Source organism: Leopardus geoffroyi, chromosome C3, assembly GCF_018350155.1.
Source record: "Leopardus geoffroyi isolate Oge1 chromosome C3, O.geoffroyi_Oge1_pat1.0, whole genome shotgun sequence".
NCBI classification, from domain to species: Eukaryota; Metazoa; Chordata; class Mammalia; order Carnivora; family Felidae; genus Leopardus; species Leopardus geoffroyi.
The window spans coordinates 139,382,494-139,394,038 of NC_059338.1; the positions used below are offsets into that span (position 1 = coordinate 139,382,494).

The 11,545-nt window shown below is 35.4% G+C and overlaps 1 long non-coding RNA gene across 2 annotated transcripts in view; it reads left to right on the forward strand.

Annotated features, from left to right (window-relative positions):
- Positions 1-10,933, forward strand: part of LOC123586170 — a 50,623-nt gene extending 39,690 nt beyond the window's left edge. For both annotated transcript variants that reach the window (XR_006706647.1, XR_006706646.1), the window contains exon 4: positions 10,752-10,933. This is a non-coding gene — a long non-coding RNA (uncharacterized LOC123586170). The remainder of the gene's footprint in view (positions 1-10,751) is intronic.
- The last annotated feature ends 612 nt before the right edge of the window (positions 10,934-11,545 follow it).

Consider the following 11,545-nt stretch of genomic DNA (forward strand, 5'->3'; position numbering starts at 1 on the left):
ATTGTATGATTTTTCAAATGCTATTTTCTAATTATTTGTTAATGAAGACCTTCCTAATGTTACATATTCTAATAATTTATCTACGTATATTAAAAATTTCTACATAAAAATCAAGTTGTTTCAGAATCAGAAGAATATTATTTCTTTGTTTCCAATCCTTATCTTAATAAGTCTTTTCTTGCTTCTTCAAACTAAAACTTCCACACAATGTTGAAAAGAAGGATGATAATGGTCATTCTTTTTGTTTGTTTGTTTTTAATTTTTTTATGTTTAGTTATTTTTGAGAGACAGAGAGGCTGGAGGAGGAGTAGAGTGAGGGAGACAGAAGATCAGAAGCAGGCTCTGGATAGACAGCAGCGAGCCTGACTCGGGCTCCAACCCAGGAACCGTGAGATCATGACCTGAGCTGAAGTTGGACGTTCAACCCACTGAGCCACCCAGGTTCCCTAATAATGGTCATTCTTTTTTAAAAAAATTTTTAACGTTTTATTTATTTTTGAGACAGGGAGAGACAGAGCATGAACGGGGGAGGGGCAGAGAGAGAGGGAGACACAGAATCCGAAGCAGGCTCCAGGCTCTGAGACGTCAGTCCAGAGCCCGACGCGGGGCTCAAACTCACCGACTGCGAGATTGTGACCTGAGCTGAAGTCGGACGCCTAACCACTGAGCCACCCAGGCGCCCCAATAATGGTCATTCTTAATGTTGGTTCTGATTTTGCAGGGAAAACGTTCAACATTTCATTATTAATTATGCTTGGATTATTGATTTTTACTTTTCCCTTCTTTTCTTTTTTTAAAAAAAATTTAAATGTTTATTTATTCTTGAGAGAGACAGAGCATGAGCAGGGGAGGGGCAGAGAGAGAGGGAGACACAGAATCGGAGGCAGGCTCCAGGCTCCAAGCTGTCAGCACACAGCTCCACGCGGGGCTCAGACTCACAAGCTGTGAGATCATGACCTGAGCTGAAGTCTGACGCTCAATGACTGAGCCACCCAGGTGTCCCTTCCCTTCTTTTCTTATAAATAAGTTTAAGGTTTAAGCTGCATCTGGTGTGTTTTGATATGAAATAATTCAAAAATTTTTTAAATTTCCATTCTATTTTCTCTTTTAACCCACTAGTAATATAGAGGTGTTTAAAATTTCCAAATTATAGGGATTTTCTAGTGATCCTATTTATTTTTTAATTTCACTGTGATCAGAGAGCATATTATTACAATCTTTGAAATACATTGAGGTTTACTTTATGGTTCAGCATATGGTTAATTTTTGTAAAATTTTTATGTACCTTTGGAAAAGAAGAAATGCTTCAGTTTTAGGATGCAATATCCTATATATATCATATTATGTCAACTTTGTTAATCATGTTATTTAAATATATATATACATAGAGCATTTGTGTGATTATTTTATGAGTTATAAAAAGAAGTATATTAAAATCTCCCTCTGTGATTATAAATATGTTTACTTCTTTTTGTAGTTCTCTTAATTTGGGACTCATATAACTTAAAGCCACATTATTAGCTATGTGTGAATTTAGAATTGTTATATATTTCCAAAGAATCAAATCTCTTGGTATCATAAAGGTTTATAAGGCATTATTTATACTATAAATATTCATTTATATTGTCCAAATAGTTTTTAGTCTGTCCTCTATTTCTTCTTGCATCTCCAAATATTCATCTTAATTTATTTTCCTTTTGCCTGAAGAATTGTCTTTAGATTGCATAAACTGGTGAAAAATTCTCTTAGGTGTTCTTCATCTGAAAAGGTTTTTATATCACCTTTATTTTTTAAGGACATATATACATTATGTGTAGAATTTGATGCTAGAAATTATTGTCTTTGAGTACATTGGTATTGCTTTCTTTAGCTTTTTTTTTCATGTTGAGAAATGGACTATCTGTCTGATTGTGGCTCCTTTTATAATTAATGCATCATTTTACATTTGGATGTTGTTAAGGTACATGTCCTTGTATTTGGTTGTCAGAAATTGTTCTGTTGTGTACCTAATTGGAATTCTCTTTGCCTTGATCAAGTTTGAATCAGTAAAATTCATGGTGCTTCTTGAATTTATTAGCTTGAATTCAGCTGCTGAATTAGCTTCTTTCCCTAGCTTTAGAAAATTTTCAGTCATTATCCTTGAAATAGCTTTTCCATGTGGAGATTCTGTTATATGCATGTAAGTCATTTTTGCTCTATGTCTATGCCTTTTATGTTTGTGTGTGTGTGTGTGTGTGTGTGTGTGTGTGTGTGTTCTCCATCCTTTTGTCACTCTGTATTCCATTGTGGCTATGTTCCTTTTGTTTTTTTTTTTAATGTTTATTTATTTATTTTGAGACAGAGAGCGTGTGTGTGCAAGGGAGGGGCAGAGAGAGGAGAGAGAGAAAATCCTAAGCAAGCCCCATGCTGTCAGTGTGGAACCCAATGTGGGGCTCAAACCCATGAACCATGAGATCATGACCTGAGCCAAAACCAAGAGTTGGTCGCTTAACAGACTGAGCCACCCAGGAGCCCCACATTGTGCCTGTTTTCTTCTGTCCTATCTTCTAACTCACTAATTCCCTCCTCAGATACGTCTTTTCTGCTGTTATTCCTAACTCTTGAATCCTTAATTTTGATTACAGAATTTTTCAGTTTGAGAATTTCAGTTTGTTTCCTATTTATCATTTTCAGTTCTATGTAAAATTCTCAAAGTTGTATTCATTTCCGTGATCATAGTAGGCATAATTAGCTTAAAGTCATTGTCCAATAATTTTATCATTAGAAAGTCCTGTGGAGTTTTTTTCCTGTTATTTGGGGTTTTTTTTTTTTCTTTTATTTTTTCATCAACTGTTTTGGTTTCTTCACTTGCTTGGTTATTTTTAGTTGAGTGCCAGTCATGCTAGAGATAATTTAAAGCCCAAACTTATTTTATCATCCACCAAAGCAGATTCACCTGTATTTCTAGTAGGTGGCCAGGAACATTAGCAAACTCAGATCATCTTAAAACAATCAGGGTATTAGATGGTTCAAAGCTGGATTTTGGTTCCTGTAAGAGCAGATTTATTTCTAGCTTAGCCTTATTCCTAGAATATTAATCTTTGGTTTTGGTTTTCAATCAAAAGCCTAGGTGATATTGCAATAATTCAAGAAAAAAATAATGGTAGTTTGGACAAGGGTGATAACAGTAGAATTCGTTAATAGTGGTCAGCTTCAATATATCTTTTGTAGATTGAGACAATAGGATTTTCTGGTGGTTTAGATAAGGGAAGAGATGAAAAATAACCCTAAGTCTCTGACATGAGCAATCAAGCATAATGTACTGAGATAAATAAGAATGACAAAAGGTTTTTGGTGGATAAATATAAAGAACTTTATTTCCACACAGACAGCACACAGTCTTTTCCTCTGCAAGCTACCTCTGGAGCACAAGTCTAGAATACCATTCAAATGGTGGCTGCAGGATTGGCTGCAGTTGTAAAGTTTGAAAACTCACCCAGAAGTCATAATATTGTCTTTTCTGCTTAAAATTCCTGCTAATTCAATTGAGTTTGTTGACAAAGGGTAGAGACATGCCATTTTGTATACTTACTATGTACCAGGTCACAACTCTATAGAAGTTTACCATGCATTATTTCACTATGAGTTGGCTTGTAGTATTCTCAGAATAATACACAATCACCCCATTTTAGGGGATGGATAAATGGCAAAGGCACAGAAAGGTGAAGTGACTTGTCCGAATATCAGTGGGAGAGGTAGATTTGCAGCTAGGTCCATGGGGCTCCAAAGCTCATGCACCTTTTCAGTTCATTACACCAACTCTGATATTCTGTAAATCAAGGCTAATATTAGCTAAAGAGCCTTTAAAAAATGATGAGGAAGGAATATGGAAAATGGTTAATTCTGAATTCGTTGAAATCTAAGAGAGTTCTTTCCTGGGATAATTCTTTCGTATTTCTATTTGTATGGCTGGAACCATCTTGGAGATTGGTGATCTGAACCTAAACTAATGTGTTCCTGATGAATGGCAGAGCCCCAGGTCTCCGTGACATCTCTCTCCTGTAATCACCTGATGGCCAAGTTTAGATTTGCCCTAGGACCACATACAGTTCTAGGCACAGAGATGGCACCAAGGGAATATTTGCAGATGGATATAAAAAACAAACAAGCAAACAAAAACATAGTCTTCAGTGTGGCTTTGAAGGCCTACCCCCTCTCCAGCCTTCATCCATCTTCTTGACCTTCTCAACTACTCCACTCCAACCCCTCTCTTACATGGAAAAAAAGTGTTTCATTTTGAACATGTTAAGTTTGAGGCTTTTATTACTTATCATGCAAATACACGAAGACAATAGCATGTCTTTATCATCATATCTACTCCAGGGCATATCTGTTCACAATCATCATGAGAGAATCATCGTTAGCTTGGATTTCCAAGTCTTCTTCTTGCTCTGATGATCACTAAGACTCAAATCATGACAGTACTGGCATGACCTGATGCATATATTTCTTTCTGAGAAGACCATTCACTCATATCTTCTCAGTGTAACTTCTATCACATTAATTGTTTTTACTATGAATACCTTAGAAGGGGCAGAAATGGAGTTGACTCTTGAACCACCCAGGTTTAAACTACATGGGTCCACTTACGCACGGATTTTTTCCCCATAAATGCAGTACAGTACTGTAAGTGTATTTTCTTCTCCTTATGATTTTCTTCATAACATTTTCTTTTCTCTAGCTTACTTTATTGTAAAAATACAGTATATAATACATAGAACATACAATATACATAATCGACTATTTATGTTATCAGTATGTCTTCTGGTCAACAGTAGGTGATTGGTAGTTAAGTTTTTGGAGACCTAAAAGTTATATGTGGATTTTTGACTGCACAGGAGTTAGCACACCTATCTTGGATTGTTCGAGTCAGCTCTACATTCAAGACTGGGAATAGAAAGAGAAAGATTGTGACGTAGACTTTGGCCTATAGGTGCCCAAAACATACAATAGAAGGTGAAAAAGTGCCAAACTGGAGATCCAAGTGCATTCTAACATTAAGCCCTGGAAACGTACCTGGCCAAAGGTACCATCTCACAGAGCATTAAAGGGTAATGAATGACTGCAAATTTGAATTGATGGAACTGTGATGTCATTTGTATGTTTTTATTTTTACAGACACAAATCCACAGGGTCTTGTATAACATTTCCTCTTAGAGTAACCTTTAAAAAGGTTATATTATTCCATTGTGGAGAATTATCTGAGTAGACTTTTACCTGCCTTTAGGGACTGAGAGGAATATCTCGTCCAAGTTAAATCAGTAGTACAAGTGTATGAATTACATCTTGAGATACATTTCTCACCTGCAATTAGTTCAGACAACCAGAGGGTTCAAAATACACAATGGTTAGCCTTTTCCAAAGCATTTGGAATATTCCTAGCATGGTCAAGAAAAAATCCTGCTAAAGTTCCACACTGAGTACTGATTAACATTTAGAGGGTGTGTGCATGGCTCAGTCGGTTAAGTATTGGACTTTGGCTCAGGTCATGACCTCATGGAAGGTTCATGAGTTCAAGCCCTGCATCGGGCTCCATGCTGACAGCTCCGAACGGGGAGCCTGCTTCAGATTCTGCGTCTCTCTCTCTTTCTCTGCCCCTCACCTGCTCACACTCTGTCTCTCTCTCTCTCAAAAGTAAATAAACACTGAAAAAAAAAGACCATTTAGGGTAACAATATATTTCAGTATTTCAGTTCCTATAGACATCTTTAAGAAAATTAACTGTTTGAAAGACTAGAAAAATAGCACTCAATCTCTTCATTACTATTATGCTCCTTTTTCAAAACCTATGGAGCTAAGAGGACAACTGATACTTATAGGAGAACCTGATACAATGGAGTCTTAAAAAGGAATAATAGAAAAATATCATGACTTTGACCGACTTTATGAGATTTTCTTGTAAATTCATTCAAATTATAAAATAGTCATTTTAAATATTTCTTTGAGAAAGAGAGACAAAGGGAGAGAAAGAGAAAGAGCATAAGCAGGGGAGGGCAGAGACAGAGGAAAAGAGAGACTCTTAAACAAGTTCCATGCTCAGTGTGGAGTCCCACACAGGGCTTCATTGCAGGACCTTGAGATCATGACCTGAGCCAAAATCAACTGAGCCACCCAGGGACTTCAAAATAGCTGTTTTAAAATGTCCTGTTATGCCATATATTTTTCATATTTTAATGGGACTATTTGTAATTATATTGGATTAAAACGTTATGAATTCAATTATAATGCTATTTGTGACAACATATGACAAACCCACAGAGCTAAACTTTCTAGGGTTGCCTCTCCTCTGCTCACTTCTGACTACTCAGTAGAACTGAATTTAGTGTTCTTTGTATAGGGTCAAATATCATATTTTCTATTTTGCTGTCTTCTGCTTATTGGTTTTTTTTTTTTTTTTTTGCTTTAAAAAGTTTGAAGTTATATATTTATTGGATGACCGTATAAGGTTTAACTTAAAAAATCACGGGGGGATTGGGTTTTCATGGGACTTGCAAACAAAAAAATAAACTTGACTACTGTTCAGATTTGATCAATGTTGGGAAAAATCTCAAAAACCATTGGTATTTAATTGCTTGCAGGCGGATGAGTTAAGATTCTTAACTCAGCATTAATAGGCATTTATCTGTGACATAGAATAATCATAAATATTTAGTATATTCTTAGAAAAAAAAATCTCCTTCCACTTTACCACCGTCTTTAATTTAGGAAAGAGGGTAACAAAGGGTGGAATAGGGATGATAAATCTTTCCTAACCAAGTTCTGTCTGTTTAAATTAAGAAATAAACTAAAACAATAAGTGAATTACTCCCTAGAAATAAGCTCACTGGAGCAGAAAGCAGATAAACAAGTATTTGTACTTTTTACCACAATCTCCAACGTTATAGATATACAACTCATATTTAAAAGAGATACTACATTAGCAATTAGGTTTAGAAATCCTTCACTAGTATGATCAACTCCATACTAAAATTCTGTAAGGATTCTAATGAATGTGGTTTGAGTTATGATTTAATTAAACCTATTGCTATCAAATCTATTATTGAAAATGTTAAGTCACTGTCGAACATCTCCGCTAGTTGTACACTTTGAAATTGTGGCCTTTCCTGTCAACAATACAGCAAATTTCCATGTTGAATAAAAAAGGGGGAAGAAATATTAACTTTGTTCTTTTTAAAGAAATCATAAAGAAATTATAGTGAAATTAGAAAGGTCATAATTATTCCTGTCCCAAAGATCATATTATAGGACATTTATAAAGTAGCTTTCAATTCCTTCTTTCATGATCTTCTCTATGCTAGTGAGAACATATTAGAACAAGAGACAATCTGACATAAGGCAATACAGGCAATAGAATGAAACAATGGCTTTTGTCAAGGACATCTGGAATGAAAGGGTAAAGAAGTTATATGAGATGAAATGAATTTTACCCATGCTGTAACATTCAATCTGAATCTTCTCTGGATGTTTTGATGAGAAAGAGTAAAAAGTATCGGATTATTTTACTACATAAATGTAATTTAAAGGAGAGAGGAAGGGCACCAGACTAACAATCATACTTCTATCATGTGCTGGAGATGTTGTATAATTTAACTCCCAGGCTTATTAAATGAACAATTTTCTCCCTGCGATACGCTTGGAACAATTATTTCCTCCTTCCATTGGTCGAAAGCCAGAAGAAAATTTTGTTGCAGTAATTTGGGTTCATTTTTCTTAAAAGAATGCACACAAATTTGGGGGAAAACCAAGAAAAAGCAGCGTTGTACATATAAAGTCTAAGAAGAAGATAGCAGATTTCATGTCTATACATGGGTACCATACATGCATGTGCTCGTTTACATGCATATACCCTGTGCTTGGTGCAGATATGGCACAGAACCCTCACCTGTTCACCGTAAGAATTTTCTGGGTAGCACAGAACTCATCCCTCCCTCCCAGAGGCACAAAATATGTAACTGTTACCCTGTAGGGCAAATTTTATATTGTGTTTTTACAGCTATTCAATTAACCAAAATGCACTTCTAAGATTTTTTTTAAATACCTCACTCAAAATAAGAAGTGAAGGAGAATCAAATAGAAGACTATCAATTATTTTCCTGTCAATAAAATAGCACAGCGCTTCCAAACAGAAATATAATGCAGACCACATGTCATTTTAACTTCTAGTAGTTACATTAACAAAACCCACAAACTAAAAACAAACAAGTGGACCATATTAATAATATATGTTATGTAACCCAAAATAGCCAAAATATTTTCATTTCGACATATTGTCAATATAAAAATTATTGAGATATTTTTCCTCATTAAGTCTTCAAAATTCACTGTGGATATTATGCTTACAGGACCTGCACTTTGGACCTGCTCCATTTCAAATGCTCTGTAGTCACATGAAGTTATATGACGATGGTTGCTGATTCCCAGTCTCTTTCCTAAACTCCTAACACTTATCTCCAATTGCTACCATTCATTTCCAGCTCCACGTACTATACCATGTCTGACAGTAATATTTTTGTCCTCTTCTTCTAATTTCATGGCTTCACTACTTAGATTCTCTATTTCGGTGGATAGCTTCATTAGCCACACTCCTGTCATTGTTCAAATGAGAAATCTGAAGGATATACTCTACGTTTCCCTCTTCCTCCATTCATTTTCCATTGTATAAGGTCAAAAACAGCCTGAGTTTGCACTCTTGTTTCCCCAATGTCTCAACATCATTCAAAGCCTGAAATATCATGTGCCTGGATTATTAAGGACTTCCTAACTCGTCTCTCTACCATCCATCAATCCCCACTACTTCAATCCACCCTCTACACTGAAGGGAAACTGGTCTCTCGAGCACATATGCCTTTAATTAACTTTTTAAAAAATTAAAATTGAATTACATTGCTCTTTTAAATAAAGATATCATAGAGATTCTTTTGGCTATATTTTTATTAAAAAACACTTGTTGCATTTTCTGTATGTACTAATTATTAGAAATACAGCAGCAAACCAGACAAATTCTCTTCCTGTTTTCAAAGAGCTCAAGTGTCGTGACCATGAGATACCCACCGGGACAAAAGGGAAGTTTCTAAAAATATGACCCCATGCTGCATGGCCAGTTTTCCCTGAGCTAGTAAATATGTAACTAGGAGAACTACAAGCCCCTCCCCCTCCAAATCTTTAGTGATTCAACATTTTCAAAATATAGTTTCATCAGAATTATTGGAAGGCTATTCAAACTTTATTTTTTCTTAGGTAACTAATGAGCGCACTAGTTTATCAAAAGCTGAAATTTTATATAAACCTTTCAAGGGAAGAGGAACGGTTCTAACTTACAAGAGTGTTATATACCATTTTCTGATTATATTTTGCCTATGAATTATAATAGTATCGATCTGTGATCTCTTTTACTTCACTTGTTTCAATTCCCTCCTTTCTGCCTAATTCTGATCCCTATTCATTGAACTGTTTCTTGCCTGTTTTCATTCCTATGGATATCTACTAAAAATTACTTTTGGGTAATGAGAAATAAGGCACCCTTGAAGGGACATATTCCACTCTATCAAAGCCATACTATAAAGTTGGGTATCATTAAAACACTGAGTTATAGATCTTTGAGTTCCTACCTTGGATCCTTTGGTTCTGGCTAGAGCACAAGGAAATTAGAGCATGAAGGACTGTGCAGAAAGTTTGCTGGACCAGGCATGAAAATGGCAAACTTCATTTCTGCCAAACACTTCATTGGCCAGAACACAGTCACATGGTCTGGGAAATAGTAGTCTTCCTGGATGCCAAGGAGAAAAAAGAAAGGGCTTTTGCCTATTTGCATATATTTGTTACATTTCTTTTCTGTGAGAAAGTGAATATTTCTATCCTCACTTCATAAATGAAGATAGGATGTACTAAGTAGCTTATGTAAGATGGCATACCAAACAAGAGGGAGAGATAAAATTCATATCTCAGTAGTCTGACTCTGAAACCACTTATCTTTCTACAATTTGTTTCAGGCTGGTTGTTCCTTTCTTGGGCCTTTCCAGAATAATGGAGAAGCGGTGGTTGCCCTATTTTCACTTCATTATTCTTTTTAGTAATGCATTTTATTGATACATTTGAAAGAAGCACCCAAACATGCCCGACTCAGTCCCCCTAATCACTATAGAGCACCCTGTCTTCAGAAAGTTCCTGTTCATCTTCCTGCTGTATTTAAAGTGCCTGCCTAGTCAGGTACACTTTAAGGCCCTGCCTGAGACTAGTGTTGGGGAGCAGAGAGAAGATTATTTAGGACGTGAATCTTAGAGGGACTTGGCCATGGATCCAATGCACTTCCCCAATAAAACTTTTCACTGATGTAGCTGCTATCTTGACATTTCTCCGTCTCCATCCTTTCTTCCTGATGGCTCCAAATTTGTCAGAAAGAATGGAGAGTAGCTTGTCTTATAATAATCTACTATTTTATTTGTTTTCCTAGAGTAGTAATTTATTAGAATACAGAAGAAAGAAAAAAATCAGTGGAGCCTAAAGTGACTAACACTCCCAGAAGGAAATGTGGCCATTGGAAAGTCTAAGACAATTAAAGCAGTAACAGCTTTTTTGTACTGCATGATACTAGACACTTTTGTTTTTAATCATGCTATTTAACTAACATTGGTTATAACCAGTAATGCAGCAGTACCTTGAAATGGGTGGCTAATAACATAAATGATCCCAAGGATACCTTTGTGTTTCTTTAGAATGCATAGAAGCTTAACATCTCTGGATGACCTGATGACTAATGCAGATATTCACGAGGGGGAAACTGAGCTCAGAGAGATGACATGAGGCAAAAAGTTTATGGCAAAAGAGTAATGAAGATAAAGGACTCCTGGGACTTGATCTAGTTTTCAGTATTTAATTTTCAAGAGCAAATATATTCTTTATTGTGAGTAACTTAATTCATTTGTAGTGAAGGAAAGTATCCTAACATATGCTCAATAGAAGAGGGTTAATATTTCACTTCAGTTAATCCATGAAGTGAATCTAACTGCAATTAATGAGGACTGCGTTTTAGATTATATTTTCTAATAGGATTTTTTAATGAATATCTCTTTTTCCACAGTGGAAAACACATATGAAGGAAACTCTAGTAAACATACTCTAAGTCATAACATAAGTGCAAAGCCAGGCTAGAAAATAAGCTAAAAGTCCCTCTCTACCACTTAGAAGTACAACGTAATAAAATTCATTATAATAGCATTCTAGTTTTGTCATAAAACCATAACAAACCGTAGTTATTACATGAAAAATAGAGTAGCTAATATTTTGCCTAGTAAAACGATAGTAAATTGGTGCTAGTAATAGCAACACTATAATAATTATACTGAAAAGTAGCTGCAAGTTACGATCTGTATATTTACTATGCTATTATAATAATTATAGTTCTACCATAGATTTCTTCCATACAAAAGCTAAATTTACTCTAGTAATTGCATTCTCTTTTCTCTTCCACATAATTATAAGAATATAAAAGTGTAACTTTTGATTTGAA